Source organism: Euwallacea fornicatus, chromosome 22 (assembly GCF_040115645.1).
Source record: "Euwallacea fornicatus isolate EFF26 chromosome 22, ASM4011564v1, whole genome shotgun sequence".
NCBI classification, from domain to species: domain Eukaryota; kingdom Metazoa; phylum Arthropoda; class Insecta; order Coleoptera; family Curculionidae; genus Euwallacea; species Euwallacea fornicatus.
This window is the reverse complement of record NC_089562.1, coordinates 1440202-1461511: the sequence shown is the minus strand read 5'-3', so window position 1 is coordinate 1461511 and position 21310 is coordinate 1440202. Positions and strand designations below refer to the sequence as shown.

Genomic DNA, 21310 nt, shown 5'->3' with positions numbered 1-21310 from the left:
TAACTAAAATTGTGCTAAAATGCGGACATGCTTTAACTGGAGAGGCAAAATTCCAGAAATTATTATGGTCCGAATATTAACTGGCTCAGGCCGAAAACGCTCACATGCATCACAAATTTCTAGCATCCAGTATGCTCCAATCCCTAATACGTTGTTTGGGGAGAAGTTTGAACATTCCTAATTTATTCCAAATAATATCGCAGAAACTTTGAGAGTGAGTGGCATGTGGTTTCGCAGGAATTACCTTTGGATTTTGTCGAGGGTTGAAATATCGAATTAATATGCGTTAAAGGATTAGTTTCTCTGATAACTTAAAGTTTAATCGAGTTATTTCCCTGAGGGTTTCCAAGCGAGATAAAGATGTCTCATTTTTCCTTTTAGTGTAGAAAAAGAGGACAATTTATGTCGGGCCGATTTAATGAATGTAGCACACATAACGACTGAGAAAGCGCCAAATTTCCGAAATAAATTTCGGCCCCGCTTCGCCGGAGCAACCCGACATTATTCAGCTTCGTTTATCACTCACTGCCCGCATAGAAATTCTGGTCAACCCAGTTTTTATTCGGAAAATCAATATGGAAGGTACACTTTGCAAGAATTCAGAAAAAATATTTCCTTTAATTAGAAAAAGATGCTGGAAATATCTTCAAATATGCAATATGCATTCGTTTCCTAAATGTTTTTAAATCTTACATTATTTCGTAAAAATAATTAAATCATGTTATTATTTGACAGATGTAATTTGAGTGAATTTCTACTTATAAAATATTGATTTGAAAACTCCGCCCCTTCATCGGCCTAATATATTTTCGATTAGAAAATTCTTTTTGCAATATATTAGATTAAACAATGAAACTGAAAAAGAAGGAATCGATGTTCCTAAGCCTTTGCAATGTTATTGTCAGTTTTTAAATTGGTGTGTAAAATTTAATGGAAAGGAAACATTTATTTAAGGGCACATCTAGATCTATCTGGAGCAAAATCTCGGAACAGACTTACATGAGGTCCCTATGGCCACTTCTCAGTCTCATCTATTCGCCATTAGCTGATCAATTGAACACGGGTTATTTTTGATTTGAAATACTCTGAACGACTGGATGAAAAATCTTTGAAGTTTCTATAGACGTTGATGGAGATAATTTCAAGTTATTGAATTTAAAGCGACTTTAATATTTGAAAATTTTAATAATATTTCCTGATTTGAAGAATTTTTGATGAATTGATGAAGGAAGATTGAAATTTTTATACAATTCATCACTCCTAAAACAAAACTGGAATTTACAAACTCTTTTCATGTATTAACGAATTTGCAGATATTCCTTGAACTTCAAACAAGTAAATTTTTTTTTGTTTGTAAGATTTTTTCGATTTGTAGACTCTCGATGCGTTGATGGAAAATCTTTGTAGTTTCCATTATTACCCATCGATCCTGTGTAGTTATTTTTACTAATCTCTCCTTGAACTTATTTTCAATAAATTATATGATGGACTCTTCAGAGCTAACTTAGGGGGTAATACAGGTAGAGTTCGACATACCTAATATTAAATAAACAATTAAAATGCATGCAATGTGGTCTGGAAAACGGAGATCGAATTTTCTAAAATGGCGTGTCTGACAGTGGAATTCGTTCTGAAACCGACCGACATGGCAAAACTAAACGAACGTAATTGCGTTTGTGTTTTACCGCAACGACTTGACGGCTCGCTTTATTGGACGCGAGTTTCGAGAAAACTCTCGATCGAATTTTGCGAATAAAACTTCTCGAACTTTCGCAATTCATATTTAATTTAAAATTGTGGGAAACGTGCTCGACCATCGAGAAATTTGCCCGCGTCGGTCATTAGGGTTGTTAGGAATGGTCATTGATGAATAATTCTAATGCACATTCACTTTATTCTAAATAGAGAAACTTGTTTCTATCAATAAGAAGTTCTTCAATTTTGTAGACAATATTTTTTGAGTAAATGTATATGAAGTAAATGCTATATGAATCCTTTTGTTCCGATATATCTTTAATGGATTTAATGGAGCTAATTACTAATTAACTTTTCTCTTCATTTCCCTTCGTTCATAAAATGGTAAACATGTTGCAGGAATTTCTTTAGAATCAGTTAATTTCTAATTCTCCTTTAATGGATTCGAAAATTTCACTTTAAAAATTAACTAATATCAATAAAGGGTGTTTATTGTAGTGGTGTGTATTATTATTTATTTACTACTACTATAAATAGTTTTTAAGTTCCTATTATGAATGATAATCACCGAATGCATGAATAAATAAAAAAATTCGAAATAGTTCCTAAAATAAGTTTTATTTTAAAAACTTAATGCATTTGCTGAGATAAATTAGGCATATAGAATAGGTTTTCGTTTAGTTAAATTGAAAGTATTTATTATGTATCGGTATGATTCGAATTTATAGAAAGTTACCTAAATATTTACATGTGAAAGATTTGTATTTTGTTTTACATATGAAACATTTGTCTTTAGTCTGTTTTTTACAGAGAATAGTGTATTTTTTCTCGTAATGAAAAATACTTAGAATTTTTTATTTATTTTAAATCATTGGTGACTTTAAGTACTTGTTATTTTGGTATATATTTTGGGATAGCCCATACAAATACTACAAAACGCTTATTTTGCTTTTTGTAACATTTTAAAATAAAGTAGATAATCCAATAATTACTAGTGAGAATCACCCTGTACTTTTGGCCTCTTTTCAATTTTTAAGCGCCGATATCTTGGAGATCCGCAGAAACATTTTGCGTCAAAGAATAGTACTAAGTAATCGTTTCAATGAATTTATAAGCTTGTGAAAGTCAGTTCTATAGTCAGGTTTAGTGGTTTCTTTTAATTTCTGAGATACCGGATAATTGTAGTACCCATTTTTGGAACACTAAAAGTAGTTGAAAGGAAAAAGCTGAAACTGCATTTCTAAAGTTTCAGAACCTAAACTAAAGTATCTCAGAGATTCGGAGAGCAAATGCTTTAAAGAAATACTTCAAATTGATCATCTCGTTGAGCTTTATATTGCTGATTTATGTGATCCAATTAAAGTATCCAGGTTTCTCGAAAATCAGCCTGTAGAAAATGTCCCAATTTTTTGCCCCTTTCGAATCTTCCAGCGTCGATATCTCGTGAATCCATGGCTTATGTCTGAAAAATACCTCAAATTAATCGTTCAGATGAGCTCTGAGTCGAATGCAGATCTATTTCTACACTCTAGTGAATGTTGAGTATTAATATCTTTGAAACTTACGCATTTTCGACCATTAATAATGTTGATGAATTAATTTTGGCACGGAACGGACTTTGACTGGCGTCGAGATTAACGCGGTTTTGTTCTGGCCTGCGGCGTTATGAGATTTGGACAGAGTGATGGGGCAGATCCTGCAAAAAATTAGAAGTGTAATTTTGGACAATAAATCTTTAACAGGAGAATACGCTGGGAAATTTACTGTTTAACTTGTGAAATTATTGTTCAAGTATAAACTACACACGTCAACACTTCAATAATTTAAGAAAACAGTTTCTACCTCAATAACGAAGTTTCCGCCGCTCTGTGTTTTTACAATTTTTTTGTAGCATATATTGGTAGCCATCCTTAAACGCCTCCAATCTTTATTTAAGGAACAAGCCATGTTCGCAGTAGCATGTATATCTCTTTTTTTCTGTGTATTTTATTTACTTTAGACTTTTTACAAAATGAGACGTCCTAGTCCCGAATTCAGGGTGAGTCGTAAAGCAACTGATAACCAGATACACTAACTAAAGGCCTTTATGGCCGTCCTTAGGCCCTAAAATTGGGTTTGCTGAGTTTCGATATCGTACTTAAGGATATTGGAAATCCTCGGAGGACAATTAATATTTCTTGCAATTTTCTCCACCACAAGTTCATTGTTTTTTGCTCTAAACTGCATCATGACGCCTCAATGTCGACGTGTAACGTATAAAAGTGGGAAAAGCAATTTCCTCACGTAGACTAATGCGAGTCAATAACAGAAGCATTAATCTTTGGAAAACGCTGTAAATCCAAGTGTAAACAGAAGAAAAAACTTGATTCGTTTTTATAACGATAATGCACTTAAATCTCTTCATTTATTATAGTAAATGTTTTCTCTTGCAATGCAAATTTGGTGATAATTTCGAAAAGGAATGAATTCAATTAAGAGAAGATGGGAAGCGAAATTTAGTGCCCCTTTACAAGGGCGCAGCTATAAAATATTATTCAGGATTTTGGAGGGTGCAGTAAGTGCGAGTAGTCCGTCTTACAACATCCTTTATGTTTCTTTTAACAAGGTTAAGAAGAAGGGGAGATAAATCTGCCCCCTGGCCGTTCTACCTTCTTTGTATCGTTCGTCCTTTTGTTCATATATTCTCATTAATGACAGCCTCTACGTGATACGTTTTCGGGACAATCTCAACCAAACATGTCATAAATTCTTACTACAAAAAAAATCCCAGAGTAGCCATAATTTTTCGCGAAGCCCAAGCAAATGAAACTGCGGCGGAACGGGGCGGCGGTGCAAAAAAACAACAGCGACATCTAGGTAATGTACATTCGCAATGGGAAATAAAAAGAGCGAGAACGTTCGTTGCAAAATCCGATAATGAGAACAAATTCTGGTGTTAGCAAGTTAATTAATGGGGGAGAAGTAGCGAATTTAGGGTGCCATTAACAGGAACTGTTTGTTTCGGCTCGTTGGAGTGCTGAATTCGATAGTTTCATCCAGGGGTGGTGTTGAATATTAGGGCTAATGGTGGCATATTGAGTTTCTTGCAAAGGATAAGAAACATCATTAAAATGTTTCAACCTGTGGAAATACATTCCGTTTCATTTCGAATTAAGTGCAACAGAGTTTTATGTTTTAATGAAGATGGTTTTCAGTCAATTTAATAATTTCAAATTTCAGCATTCATAAAGTAATTTTAAGCTGTAAAACCCATAAGGCCAGTCTGCTGACGAAGTAAATGAGCCGTGCGAAGAGCAGAGAAGCTCTTCTTTTACGTAATTCTGTTCTAAGTTAATATACTCTAAATTTTGCAAAATCAAGACACCCGTCCTTAGCAAGTAAATATATTCGAAAATTATTACATTAATCATCGTCCTTTTTATTCTAAAATTACAAAAAAATTAGAGGATTCCGCCTGCCTTTTATCGTTGAAAATCATTTTGCTCGTCATGAAGATTTTGCGGATATCAATTGGTGAATTACATTTTGAGTTCTTTCACGCAACATTTCATAGAACATGATTTGCTAGGTACAGTTTTGTCAGTGTCAGTTTTTTAACGTTTTTAAATGTGATTAAATACTTCCATGAATAACGGTCTATGCCCACAAATGATGATTGACCTCAAAACAAACATGAATGGTAAAGACACACAAGGCATTTTTCTGTGACTGCCAGCTATTTATTTTTTAACTAATAACATTTATTTCGATATTTTAAGCAGAAAACGAGAAATTATATGTGTTACGCATATAACATGGGTATGAAAAAAGTAGCTTTTGGAATATGAAATATTATGATAATCGACAGCATCATCGGTAGCAGCAATCGAACAACACCAATAACCATATTAACCATCCTCAAAAGGCAGCGACCATTTACATCAGGAATAATTAAAATTATAATTACTGTAAAAAAATTTTACGATAAACACAAAATATTAAGGTTTCTCGGTCCTTAAACTAAAAAACAATATTTCCATTAATTATTACGTTTGTTCTGCTAATGTTTCCTCGTTAATTAATCACTAATTTAATTATCAAGCCATTGAAATTTCTGATTAGTTTTCCCTCCTTTGCCTCGGCTCAATAGCTCCCAAGTCCAGGCAACGTTTTCAATAATTAATTTTAACATTAATTAAGTTTACGTTACCCGTAAATCTTAAACAAATTTCCCGGATAGCAAAAATCCTCCCCTCGAGATGCAACGACAAACACAACGTCCATTAATTCGGAATTAGTCGCATTGTGGGATTCTCCTTACTTGAGGAGGGTTAATTTAGAATCCGACCTGGTCCCGACCCGGAACAGTTCAAAATTCTATTTGCAGCGAGGAGATTATATATTTTCCCTCTAATTATTAGGGACGAGGCAAGAACGATACTTCTTGTACAATAATGGTCCTTCTGCAAAGCACTTTCGAGATAAGACGTTTTCCTTGTGGGGCTGCTATTAGCCTGCAATGTTTGGATTTGAAATGGTAACGGGATTAAAACCATAACGAGGAAAAAGCTACTTTAAATCCTAATTTCAATAGTTATTAGCTGACATAGGTCGTTTATATGCATTTGTAAATAAATCCCCCTAATAAAACCAGTTGTGGACGATAAAACTGCCAGCTATTTGTTTTTTTAACCGGAACTGGAAATATTTTATTCGTCGGATAAACGGAAATGTTGAAATTGTATTGACAGGCTCATTTTTAAAAACAACACTTCATTTGATGCATATGTAGTAAATTACTACTGCGTGTGGAAATGTTTTTGATTTATATTTGGTAGACCTGACATGCTATGGAATTTAGTTTTAATTTAAAGTGTTCACGCTATTGCGTTGATGGCGCTGAATTGAAATATTTCATTATGAAAGATTGTTTGAACGAATTTTATTGCCGAAATTCCATTTAATTAACGTGGATTAATAAGTGCACGTATTTATTTTCATTAATATCGTAAAATGGATAGCATCAAGTTATTAGGAAAATGTATAATTATAACACCGAATAGATGGAAATATCGACCATTTTTTCCTCCTTTTACATCTTAATTTACATGTTTTTTCGAATGTTACAATATACGTGTTTAAAATCGTTCAGTTGTCGTGAATATTCTGAGCGATTAAATATTTCGAAATGTTTATTTGAATATTTGAACATAAGGGTTGTACAAGCAGTGTGTTTGGAGTTATAGGTCAGCGCTACAGGGAAATGCAATGGCTATGACAAAGTGCAATAGCGGTCCTGCTTGCTAAACCCGCTCGATCATTTGAATAACTTTTTTTTCAGAGATATGAACCGTTAAAAGTTCGGATTATGTACAGTTTTCATTTCCAAGTTAGTCCCGTTTTTGAGTTATAAATTTGAGTTGTTTTGAATGCACGATTTTTTATAATTTGCACATTAGTTTTTCCTATTGTTGTAGGTATTGAATCTTCTTTGAAGTCACATTTTTCGCATAATTTCCTATGGACTTCCGAAGTTGCACAGTTTGAATACGGAATAATTTTACATCCATATGAGCCGTTATTAAATATATAAAATAGTAAAAATATAACGACAAATTTGTTCAATGCTCTAAAAAATCTCCGTGTGAATGTGAGCTTAAAATCGTGTGTTTTCGCAATCAATCAAATCAATATTTTTAAATTATTCTGAAACGATAACTCATTCGTAAACACGAGACGTTAAATACAAAAAAAAAAAATCTCTCACCTCATAAAATCATCATAATACAATCTTCGATGTCTCGGAAATAAAGAGATAAATTTAATATTTCTATAATAAAATAAACTCTTTATTTAGCCCACCCCAGTCTTGTCCCTATATAAAATCTCAATTATCTCGAACACGAAAAGAAACAGATATTGAACTATACATTGCTAAATTGTTTCTCTACACAATGTTTTTCCTTTCATTCCATTGGGAATAACGCCTCACACACAAGAAGGGGTTGTTGGAGCGGTGCTAAAGTACACTATTCTTAGTTAAGACTAACAGAGAATACAATTCACCCTTTATTGAGGCTTCGAACGAAAACCCTTGTTAAGATTTTCGCCACACGTTAGTCGCCGTCTTTAAAACGTAAGAAAAACAGAAATTAACGAATCCAACAGTTAACTCAAAATGACTTTTGAGGAAATTTTGATAATCGACCGATGCCGCAATGAAAAATCGATTCGACGAATTCCTCATCCCAACCCAGCTCTAGTTTCACCCCAGAAAACTCCAAGTGAATTTAGCTCAGCACCCTCCGCTCCTCATTTGATACAACATAAAGGACCCGACTAATACGTCGAGGAGAGCGCGCGTCAAGAATAGCAATAACCCTCCGATAACAAACATTACGGGGGGTAAAAGTGAAATAACGCCATTATGGCGATGGCAATACAAGATATTGTGTCACACTCATATCAGTTCGGATCAAAAGCTGCAGCTCCTCGGGAGATACGTGACATTCCCGTTATTATCACACACGCTAAGACAAAACAAAGTCCTCGATGATTTTAGGGATTGCAGGTGACGCAAAGGGGGTCATTTCGAACGAGGTGTGGATTAAGTCGCCCTGAGTTGCAACCCTCCGTTCGAATTTTATGAATGATCAATCAAAAAAGAGCAGACTACAGGATCCGAAAACGTATCTTTCCAGCAATTAGAGGCAAAAAATTACGAGCGGGTAATTTAATTACACGCTATTATGGAACACGTTTTTTTCGTAAGGGCGTTTGTTTGGATATATAAATAACGTTTGATAGAACTGGGAGCGTGGAACAAAGAAAATGATTGATTACTGCTGCCATATTGTTTTGCGGGTATTATATTTTGGCTTTCGTTTTGTATTATGCAACCGAACATACGTGAAATTTTTTAAGACAATATTATTACGCACTCAACATTCTTTGGAATTTTAATTTCAGCCTCAATTATCCAGGGACACGTTAAGCAAAGTTCACCGCGGCCATATTACACATTAACCGCAACGCGTCCGTATCCCCCTGAGCTACTTAATATTAAAAGCGTATTAATAATTACATTTTAAATGAAGCTAAATTTGCATACTAATCCCGAGATTTATTAAATGTTTACCATACTCGTACTGTGTTAGATCTACTTAAGTAAGGTGGATAATTTAACACACCAAAATGAGAAAGTTACATGTTATTTGACTTAAAAATGGCTTCCACGTAACACCTTTTTCTACTTTTGATGACATGCCCCGTTTCGGCCAAACAATTGAAAGATGTCTCGGCCAAATTCGCCCTCTCATCCCGGCAAATTCGTCTACAAAGGGATTTTTCGAACATAACTAAGCACTTTAAGGTGCTTGTTGGATTTCCCAAGATTTCCCATAGGAATTTACTTTGGGGTTAGGTTTTAATTGCAGGAAATGTTGAGCTTAAGTGTTTAGAGGTGAATCGAATCAGGCATATTGAAGATATTTGGAGAGGTGTTTGTCGGTTTTACGTAAGTATGATAGTCCTATATACGTCTTCCCATTTCTTAGATGTTTCAGCTGTTTTCCTGCCGTTTAGTATTCATATTACCATATATTTTGGATTGTTTTCTATCCAGTTTCGCGTCGTTTTAATAATGAACAAATATCCTCTCTTTCCAAACTTTTCATGGCAGGCCCGTTCTTATTTTAAAGGCAGTTGACACACATTTTGGAAAGTTTTTCAATCCAGTTTCGTCTTGTTCTAACAAATAATGCCCTCCAGTTCCAAATATTCAATGCAAGTTCTTTCAGTTGGGTATAGTTTGTTTTAGTTTTGTTATGATTCTTTCGTCGCATTTCCTTACTTTTGTCACGTTAAGGTTATTTCGGTTAAAGAAATTTCAACGGCCAATTAATGCAAAGGCATATTGAAATATTAAGAACTGTTAATAATGTTCAATCCGAACTAACTTGGAAATATTCCGCAGAAGTTTAGGAAAGCCTGCAATATCAAGAAACGCTATTAACCTATCTGAAATGCTAACTTGTTTAAATCAAATATCTCAATTTACCTTGTAGAAACATCCATCAGGACATCTTTAGAAAACTTGTGTTATTTTCGTGAAATGCGCTGGGAAAATCGTACGGAAACCCGATTGATACGGAGAAATATTGAAATATTTTAAGGAACTAAATTGAAATTGTTGAGTGCAAACCTTACTTTTTGCCGTTTTTAGAGCTCATAACACATTTTCCATTATTCCCGCTCCATGGAACTAGTAATAGTATTATTAAATACGCACTTACATACACACACAATTGATCATATAATAGGGTTCAAAATTTGAATTTTAAATTCAATTCTCTATAGATCAATACTTCGCTCGCCGCCAAATAACCTGCGGTCCCCACTATGAAAACTTCCGAACTTAATATTAATAAATACAAAGTTACGCAACTTGGATACCAAAAAGTTTAATTTCCCGAACTTAACTTTAATTTATAAAATGTGTAGTAATTGGATCTTGCGGTTTATGATTAGATTTATGCAGCTTTAATGGAACACGATTGTTTGTTTAGCTTTAAACCACACCCAGGGAGTTAGTTTCCGGGAATAAAAATAATAAAGTTGCTTTTGTCTAAAGTCTCCTTCTATTGCCTTTTAATCAAAGAATCGCCTTATTGCAGGCCAAAGCAGTAAAACAAAGGGAATAAGATAAGTTTTCTTTAGATCAGCATTCCTTTTGATAAAGAGCCCGTTCGAGGGTAAAGTTTTTATTATTTCTCTATATACGTCGCTAGATATAAACTTCAAACCTGTTGTAACCTGTTTGAACTTAAACGAATAAAAACCTCTCCACATCGTCTCTGCGATGTTAAAATGGTTGCACACATATACGTACACCTCAAACTCCAGTCTCTTTCATGGAAGTTTCCCTTTAAGCCAACTATGAGGAAGTTTGCGAAACTTCATCAAGTCTGTGTGCCAAATTGTATAATGCCCCTTTTTGAAAGTTCCAGTAACTTAGCAGAAACATTTATTTTTGGTAATTAAAGAGTTGACAAAATTTAGAAACATCCAAATTTTATGGGCAACTTGGTAAAACCCAACATTAAATGGGGCGATCGCGATAATTCCTTACTGTGAGGTCGCTCACAATAGTTAAAATGATAATTTCAATCACGATAACACTTAAATTAAACCGATTGTATCGCACAGATTGAGTTGGCGAGCAATTTGCCGCCCAACTTTCCATAACACGTACAATCAATAAATCCACAAACTAGACCCCCTAAATACCATTTAAACGCGTATCAAACATAATCTCATCCCAATTAAAAACCCATTTAGCTTCAGTTTGTAATTTTTCCATGCGCCTGTACCATTAATTTCCCGTTTGAAGTTGTTATTCACAGGAAAAGTATTAAAATAAAACTATATAGCCGAATGGTCGCATATTTCCATTTCACTCGAAAGTTTACCAGTCTGAGACCCAGCACAATTACGGAACAATGGCGGCTTCAAAGGGAAAGTTCCTGCGATTTAAACGAGTTTCAAATTTATTTTATTACTTCGCAATGAGACAGGTGTATATTTTAGGTGGTTGAGAGAGGTTAAGTGAGTTCGGTACTAGTTTTGGGAGTTAATGGAGTTTTAAGTAGGTGAAATGGAATATAGCTCAACAGCATCGAACTACAACAATTTTGTGATGCAATTTTTCATCTGTATTACTGATAAGAAATATAGGGATCAAAAATGGAACTTTAGTGGAGATTTGAAAGCACTGGTAACACAGTTTGAGGCACTATCATTTAAAGCTTCGTAGAGACCTGAACATGTCGTCGAAAAATGAACCACACGGCAAATGAAACATGAGTTTGGACAAGGCCACAAATCTGTTTTCAAACAAGCTCGCAAATCATCTCTGTTCAGCAAATGGTTTGCGGTGTCGTTTTTTCCGAATATTAAACCTCGATAAAACTCCTCAAACAACGCCGACAAGAGGTGCTCAGACACAAGATAAACACAAAAAGGTTCTGCAGCGAAATCGCCAACAAGGGCAACATTGAGTGCAAGGAAGTTGAAGCGAGCAAAGCTGAAAAATATGGGCTTTTCCTACGAACCAAATTAAACCATCGGTATTTCGAAGATAAAGAGGAAAATACATGAAACTTGTTTTCCGATCGGCTCGTTCCACTCATCACTGTTAGATAAAATGTACAAGTCTCTTCGGAGCTTTAGAGAACCGTTAATGATAAACACAGATATTCAACTGGCCCCATATCTCAAAAACTAAAAGTGATATTAGAGCCTGTTAGAGCACGTTTATATTGAGATGATTAATTTGAGCTATATTTTCAAGGTAATTGTGCCACGTCTTCCGGAGATAATGGCGTTTAAACCTTGAAAGGTAGCGAAAAATCGGTATCCCCCACCACTAACTTCAAAAACTTCCAAGATAATTATGTATTTTGTTTTTTTCATCGAAAGTTAAATATGCGATATTTTTCAGTTATCGAACTTTCGATTTTAGAGGTATTTTTTTAATTTAAGAATTAACCTTCCAAATCCAGAGATCCGCATCGGGAAAGATACCTCACAAAACTAGAAAAAACTGTTCTTAAGACAAGAAAAAATTGGATGGTGCACCTCGGCACGAGAGGAAATATCTTGTTACATGTGACCGTAAGACGAAACTAAACCGTTGTACAATTAACATATGAAATAGCTACTGACCACAACGTTCCAGATTTTCGTCTCTGTTAACCTGTGCAATCAAAGGAACATAAAGAAAGGTGCAATGTGACACATCATTGTCAGTGCTTATTTCCTAGAACATAAATTTGAGTAATACCTTTGCGAAACTTAAAAAAATAATTATTTTATTATTTGCAAACCAGTTAAGAAATTTTTATCAAATTTGATTTGATTATATTAGTAGAAAATTTCAGTTAAATTCCTAAGCAAACGTTGATGTATTGCGCTGATATGATAACTACATCTATTTTAATTAAAACGCTCTAAGACAAAATTGAATGTTTCTGAATTTACTGCCCACAACTTATATGAGATATTTCCTTGAAATTTGGTACAGATATACTTCTAGCGATGTACATTAAATGAACCATGAAGTTAAATTAGCCGTTTGCATTTAAATTTCGTAATAAACAGTGGCGTATCAGACTGACTTGGGAACAATTACCATCACGATCATAATACTTAATGAACGAGACTTTGTGACATTACAGTGTGTAGCCTATTTAGGCTAATTTCATCAAATTTCGTACAATTATACCTTTAATCACACTCGGTCAATTATGCGAATTTCACTTACTTTAGTTCCATATGAATTTACTGCCTATTAACAAATTAAGCCAAAAAACTGTGAAATATGTCGTAAATCTCTTAGCAAACTGTGACGTTCAACAAAATCAAAAAGAACGATCAAACCTCCTTAAAGTTTCCAAAGGAAATTCAGTGCATATTCTGAATAAAATTCTGTTGAAACATTTGAAATTGACGAATCAGTGGAACATTAGGTTCTGAAAATTTAACGATAAAAGTAATATTGGATAAAGTTGCGTAGTTTCGTTTATAGAAAAATTCAATGGCAAGCGTTTTTGTAAAATTTCTATACATTGTGAATTTCAATAACTTGAAACTATTAAATCAATGGATTTTTCGAAAAATTCATAGTAAAAATTCAATAAAAAATAATTGGAGAGTTGCATTAGTTTTCGTATCTTACTCCGTATGCATTTTATTGTTTTGTTAGGAGATAAAATTCTTTGATTTTTATTTTGAGAAAAAATTGCATTTAACTCTAAAAACTTCAAACCCACAAATAAAGCAACTTCACTTCGCAAATTTAAACTGAGGATTAATTAAAAATAATACCGGATAAAGTTGGCTTAAATTTTTTACTCAGAATCAAAAGAATTAAATTCAATTTTTAGGGAGTAGTTTAATGGAAGTTTAAGTTTTAACTTCTCAATTGTCATTGTAAATCAGCATATTTTGTAAAAAAATGTACAACGATAATTAGGGAAAGGTGTATCAATTTGTCACGACTGGAAATCCACTCACGTTACTCGCGAAAAAGGCACTCTTTAATTAAATAGTCATCAGTACGAAACCTTTTTTAATATCCATTTTTCTTTTCCAAACACATTGTTTCCATTTAGTTCTATAAAATAAAACAATTCGAACGTAAAAGCACATCGCAAGAAACTTTTTAGATACATAAGTCTCACGCAGAGAACTCGTTAAAAAACCTTCGCAACTGTGGATATTCCGCCCCCCTTTCAATAAGCTTTTTTCTGTGGAAGAGAATCGGGGTTGTTTGGACTTCAAGGGGGATGAAAGCACGTCTGTCTTCTACAATATAGCCACTTTATTCTACTACCTTCTCCCTTTTAAAATTCGCCTGGGCTATTTAAACCGAATGGCCCAATTATTTTCTTTTCGCGCCCTTCTTCGAGCATATTCGCTCTGGAAATTTGATCAATACAGCTTTGTAGTAATGAAAATATGCACGTGCGATAATCGCATGAAATACGTCATTGCGCCTGCAAACCATCAGACAAAAACAAAACAGACACGAAATGTAATGAATCCAATATGCCGGGGATGTGTAACTGGATATTCAATTATTTACCTGTGGCATTAATATACGGAACAAATGGAGCTAATAAAGACATATTGGATAACGGCCAGTTTTTGGATAACATGGAATTTTGTTGTCACGATGATAGTGTTATGCTGATTACGTTGGGGAGTTCAATGTTCGGGCTTCTGTTAGGGTAGAGTAAATTGGACATCTGATAATATAAAATTTCTTTTCATTTAAACTTAAAATATTTATAGAACGTTGAGTACGCCAAAATTTCTTATTCCGATAGCAAACAATCTTTATTGCGAGCAAACCCATAGTTTTACCCGTGAAATAAAATTACCTAGACCTAATAAGATCTCTATATCTATCTCCTAGATTTAATTAATTGAATTGCCGATCTGATTGCCGACACGCACGCTGAGAATTACGTCGAGTTAGTTTTTACAACGGAAAGTCGTCCCTTGTCATTAGCAAACGCCCCTGGGAGTCCCAGCCCTGTCCCGACCTAACTGCTGTCGATCCAAGCCCTAAATAGGACAGAAAACTGAAATCGACGACGATGGGACCAATATGAGATCCAGCCCTTTTTTGTTGGCGTTTCATGGTAACCGCCCCAATTTGGACTGAATTGGATTTTTTTTTCGCCCATGTTAAGTGGGTTCGATAGTGAAGATACACTTTAAGATGAAATAGAGGAGTGGGTTTTGAGCTAAATTATCGCGTCGACGGTCATCAATATCTACGGCATAATACTCATCATTAACGACCTTTAACGATTAGGAATGACAGGAGCGGATTTGAATTACAATTTCATAGAATGTAATAATACTGATTGTTGTCTGTTTGTAGAAACCAAAACCAAATTGGGACAGACGCCGACCTAGAGGCTGGCAGTACATTTGCATACATGGCTACATTATCAATAATGTCAGAGACACCAAAAAGAAGACTAGGAAAAGCGAATTATTCCTCTCTGAATAATACTTTCAGTCGCTGTCTCCTTTCCCCTATTACCCTACGACAAAATATTTTGGCTTTAAACCAAAACACTCGACTATTCATTAACTTTTTCTTTAGATGAGCAACATACAAATCATAAATCCAAATGGTAGAAGGTCAGAAAGTCTATTTATGGACATTAATAAGGCATATGAGATCCTTGGTACAGTGGTCTACTTTACAAATTATTCAAATTTCCAACGCCAAAATACCTACTTCATATTATCAAATATGTATCTGAAAACAGCCGACTAGAAGCATGAAAGAGAAGTAGAAGCACCCTCAGAGGAATCTGTTTTCAGTTTTAATTTAGAATGTATATATACTGCTATGATATATGTATTCTAGACTACACTCATATGTATACACATACAAGATATAGGATACAGGATAAAAGGCATATGGACGAAACAATATTTGAGCTATAACGCACGGCGTTATGCTACTTATTGTACAAGATAAAAACAATATGAAAGCAGTAGAAAGACTTCAGGCATTATAGGTGGGGAGTAACACTATTTGCCACCAAAAACCAAGTTCTGCTGTCAAATCACCAAATTAATGCAAAAAGCCCCAACATTAATAGCAGACAGTCGCACGACTAAACTAAAAAACGGAGAAACATATGTGAAAGTAGCAATTGACAAGGGAAATGAAACTGACTTAATACCTGCGAAATATGAAAATAGAAATGACTAAACAGACGAGACGTTTGCGATCGCCGCCGTATAAAGGGATCGGCGAAAAAGCTAAAACAAAAGTACACAAAAGTCCATCTGCAGATAATTATTAGACTCGGGACACGCACTGAGGGCATATTTAACGGCAAAAATTAAACACCACATGTGTATGTACATACAGACAAGAGAACAGATTGCACCAAGACTGATTACAAAGATAAAGCACCTCGAGTACCCGCTACACATCCATCTAAACAATTACTGTGCGAAAGCGCACACATGACAAAACTAACTGAAAGACTACAATGAATTCAGATAAAAAGGAAAAACAAACGTCACAACTGGACCCACTTTGGTTTACAAGAAAAATAAGACAATCCGGCTTTCTTTTCTCCTCAACCATTCTATTGGAATATCCTTTTGACCGAGCCATCGTTGATCACAACTGTTACTTAATTTTATCAGTTCATTGGAAAAATGATGATGTGCTTCAGGTTCTTCTTGTTTACTTGTGTTGAATAAGAATCTTTCGTAATCAAACAATCTTCTGAGCGTCAAGGAAGCTTCAAGTTTCCCGGACACGGTCTCATACTTTCGTTGCTCATCGGACAAACGTCAATCAAATACAATGGATCGTATGAGCTTCCACTTATCAAAATTCAGAAATTAAAGTAATTTTTGGCGCGAAATTCCATCACGGTTTTCTGTAAAGGAAATAGTTTTTGGTTTTATCCGTACCCAGTTTCAAGCTATTTCGACAATTTTTTGGTCATCAATGCTCTCCTCGTGTCTATTAGTGCTAATGGGTCACTGATAATTAGCCCCTGAAGAAGTAATACCTCGACCTCGCTATCAGTTTTTCCTTAAAACCGGACGTTCCAATAAATTAAACTCAAACAAAATAAACCAACCCAGTTCGCTTAGTCCATGGAAATGAGCGAGATAAATCAAATTCTAAGGCTTACAAACGAACGGAATCATTAGCGAAGCTTTAATCCTGTACGTCCACAGAGGAAGACGAACTTTATAGAACAAATCCGAAAAAACTTTTCCCACTTTTCATTATGCATTTCGTCCGGACAAAAGTTCCCGTTTTGCGGCCTAGAGAAATTACCGAACACTTGCGACACTAAAACAAAAGTTTGCTGAATTTGAATAACTTGCAAATTTATTTTAGTGTCGCCGGAAACGGCGAGGCCCCGGTATTTCGCTTTTCAGAGCAGAAATTATGTTTTGCGACAAACAGGTAATAAAGTTTTAAATGTGTTGTGATAATTTACTTAGAATTTTCTGTTGTCAATTTGGGCTTTAATGAATAAATCAATGGCAGAAGTGGGGGAGACACGAAAGTGCTTTTACAGACGTGTTGGGCCTGTAATGTCTCTCCTGAGTCCAAGTCTGACTGGAGCTGACGAGTCTATAGTGTCGTAGTTCCTTGATCTCGTTGGATAATAGGAATGAATGTCCCAAGTACAGTGTTCTGGCACGTATGAAAGCGGAATATTCCGCCAGCACGTGTTCAGAAGTCTCGACGACCGCAAGACATTTTCTATGTTCGGGATCTTTAACACGTGAGTCTCTGAACCTTGATCAGCTGCTCGCTTATACTGACTTCTCCTCTACACTTCACCCCTACACCCTGGTCTGGTGTGCTCGAATGGGCCCCATTACTGAGGCCTGATTCTATAGAAGAATCTTAGACTGAGAATGACCTTTTTGTCGATATTGATTGGTAAAAAACTTTAATTCGTCAATTTGATTGGGCAAAACTTTCATTATCATTCTCACACGTCCGCATAGAATCGATCCCCTTTATGGTAAAGCCAGGCCAGAATACGCGGGCTGAGATCCCTCGTGCGGCCAAAAACCTCTTTGCACGTTCACCGGGTGTATGTGGATTTCCTGAGTTTGCTCGCGAAATGTGGGCGCTAACAGGATAATTTGGAAGACACTCAGATACTTCACCGCCTGGTGGCATTCAAGTTTAAGCTCGAGAGATATCTCCCGTTGTGACATCTCTTTTCTTTTATTGTTGAAAAAAATCAACTGCGTTTTCCCTGAATTTGTTCTCAAACCCACAGACCGACCAGTTATCGACTATTCGGACAGCCCTCGCCATGGCGCCCCGCAAGGCGGCCCTGGAGCCGCTGCAGAGAACAGCCAGGTCATCGGCGTAGGCCTGTGTATAGACCATTGACGTGTCAAATGTGGACTACTCCAATTCTCAAATGTTCTTAATAAATTGTAACAAACTTTAGTGCCAGAGAGGTAAGTAAAATGTAACTTGTCAGAAGCATCTTGCATGGTTTCCTGTGGAAATTTTCGATTTTCATTTTCGGTTATTTATATTTATTTTTTGGACATTTTTAACCGCTTTCAATTATTGAAGGTTAGGTCAACATTTGTTAAAACACGTCTTGAAAATTACGAGAAATGAACTAAAACTAATTATCAAAATTCGACCATCGACAGCAATATATTTTCCAAGTCATCAATCGGAGTTTTGTCACACCTTAAACACGTCATACATTACATTCGAATATTCATACTGAAAATTACATTCTCTCATTCAATATGGATTTTTTGTGTTGGTAAAATGGTTGTTTCTCCAATCAAATAAACTTCTCCTTCGAAATGTTGCCTTGTTGTCGAATTCAACTCTAGATTGAAAATCTCTTGGTCATATATTTTGAACCGGCTCAATTTGGTATGGAAACAACTTGCTTTTTCGTTCAAAATCTCGAGATTAATGATTTTCTGATCCTCATTACTTCAGAGATATATATGTTTGGAGCTAGTTTCCGGATCGTCCAGTATTCTAATGAAAATTTCCTGCCCTTGTTCGACAGTGGAAACATTCGGTGCAACTGTGAAATTTTTTCCCAATTTAAAAAACTAAAAACAATACCTAAGTGTCTTGTAGAATGAAAACAAGCAATTTTTATAAGGCACGTTGAGATGAATCGTTCCATTATTTTATCCGCTAGTACGTTAACTCACTTTTACCAATATTCTTGGAACACATATACATACATATATACGTATATATAATCTTTATTTCCAGAGAAAAAGACTATCGACCATTTGGTTTTATGCCCTTGTTAGAAAAACACTTACATCTATACATAAATAAACATTCATAAAATGCAAAGAAGTGAAAAAATTACATTTGGAAATACTCCAATAGAGTGGTTGACGGAAAAAGGAAGCGAGATTGTCTTGTTTGCCTTGTAAGGCAAAGAGGGTTTAGAATGGTCCAGTTGTGACGATTGTTTTTCCATCTTTCCTGAACTTGTACTCTTTCAGCTTTTCTTGCCATATTTTTGTGTTTATCTAGTAATTGATTGAATAGATCTTTACCGTTAATCTTAGTGGGATCTGTTTTGTTGTTTGTATGTATTGTTTTCTTTTTTCGTTTCACCTATCGTCAATATATGTATGTTCGTAGTCTAACAATGGTCTGCAGATAGACTCGTATATGTGTGTTGCAGTTTTTGTATTGATATTTTTGTCTATAAGGTAGAGATAGAAAACCTTTTGCCCCTTTAGCATTTCTATGCTTAACTTTCGAACGTGTTTAAGAAGTTTAAATTTTTGGATGATTATTATTTCTTAGCATTTTATGTCGTTTTTTGATTTAGTTATGTGACTGTGTCCTATTAATGTTAGGCATATGCTGCGTTAATATAGTTATTTGACAGCAGAACCCCAGGAGGGGAAAGAGGAAGGTTCTTTCCTTACAGATTAGCTCATCATTTCGCACAATTTTCCATACTACTACGCCAAGATTTATGACGCCTGTACTACGCGTGGCTTTTGGCGGGGTATACTTACATTGAGAATCTGGAAAGTGTACCTGAAGTAGAAGTTTCGGGATCCAGAAGGACCGGCACTAGATGTGAGGCTGCTATGCGGCTGCGCCAGCGCGCTAATCCTAGCACTGGCATCCTTATCGAAAATATGGAGAAAATCGCAAAGTTAGTTCAAAATTATTGTGAATTGCCTTTTCTGACAAAAGCAATCAGGAATTTACGTTAAATCCCCGTTCGAAGAGAATGAATGTAAATAAGTCACCTGAAGTTGAATACGTCGGCAATCTGTAAAGGGACGATAAGAGGAAACTAAAGCTACATCGGCTCCATACACACTCAGATTCAGATGTTCTCAGTAAATTTACCGACGAGCTTTTTCCAAGTAGCCAGATGCAAAACAACTTTCTGACGACCCGGGATAAAAACCCTATTAAATTTTCGTCTCCTTTAAAAGAAAACGTGATGTGGATGAAAGGATTTGGCTCAAGCTGAAAAAAGGGACGTAGTCGTTATCGGGAATTGAATTTGCATTACTCTTAGAGAAATTTACATGAAACACAAATTAGTTTTCCCGTTTGCGCCCAACTCAGGGACGATAAGCTACGATATTTCAATATTTTCAATGGAGAAGTGTCCTTTTAGGATACGATACAATGGGGGGTGTTATTTACGAGGCTTTATGCTAGAATGATCTTATTGATTCTGTATTGGCCACTCTTGAAATTGTTTTTTCAGGTAAATCATGAAAAACCATGTAAAATCTGAAGTAAAATTGCCATATTAACAGTCTCGCACTGTAGCTTAAATGTTCCATATAAATGAAAAAGATAAGCGTAGAGTAATGAAAACAGGTTTTTATTAAAATTATGAAAAAGTGGTGGTATGAGGCAGGAAGTGAAGAAATTGCTTTTTAGTTAAAAGCGGGCTTAGGAGAGATTTTTAATAATCCCTTTTCGTTCTGAAGGCTTGAAAATACGAGGAACTTGTTTATTATTGCAGGAAAATCTTGAAACATGTTGCATTTTAGATGTTGAAGAAATCGATTTTTATTCCATTAAAACCTTATTTTTTAACATGTAAAAATAATCAAACGCAATCTTATAATTACATTTAAATTTCGCCGTAATTACGCCAAACACCTGTTTGTCACAGAACCATTACTGCAAGTTAGCTTAAAGCCCTAACTCAAAACTAATCGGAGAACTTTAATCACGTTTAGTTTGTCTGTTTTCACCAGTAATCTGAGAAGATTGATTTAGAAACTGTGATTATCGATGAAAGATGAGTCGGCGTATTTTGATGCTTCAGCTTCTCCGTTTTAAAACAGAGAAAAATCCGCAAATCCTTGTTTTTCGTAATTTGAAGATTTCCTAATTTTTTCAATAATCAGCTCTATAGCTCCGTAGCTTCCAATTAATGGGAACCCAAAATTTGTAGGAGCCACTGAAACTATACTCTGATCGAAGCCTTATATGCATGCATTATTCAAGAACAAAATTGTCAAAAATCTCAGTTCCTGTCAAGGTTCTTTATACTTGATC

At 35.2% G+C, this 21310-nt stretch overlaps 1 protein-coding gene and 1 long non-coding RNA gene across 2 annotated transcripts in view; one reads left to right on the top strand and one right to left on the bottom strand.

Moving 5' to 3' along the window:
- Lar (tyrosine-protein phosphatase Lar) overlaps positions 1 to 21310 on the top strand; it is a 260221-nt gene that overhangs the window by 24657 nt on the left and 214254 nt on the right. The window lies entirely within an intron of this gene.
- LOC136346244 (uncharacterized) overlaps positions 2677 to 21310 on the bottom strand; it is a 228791-nt gene continuing 210157 nt past the window's right edge. Inside the window, exons 4-5 of the long non-coding RNA XR_010733269.1 lie at positions 3261 to 3391; positions 2677 to 3157 (exon numbers count right to left, since the gene is read on the bottom strand). This is a non-coding gene — a long non-coding RNA (uncharacterized lncRNA). The remainder of the gene's footprint in view (positions 3158 to 3260; positions 3392 to 21310) is intronic.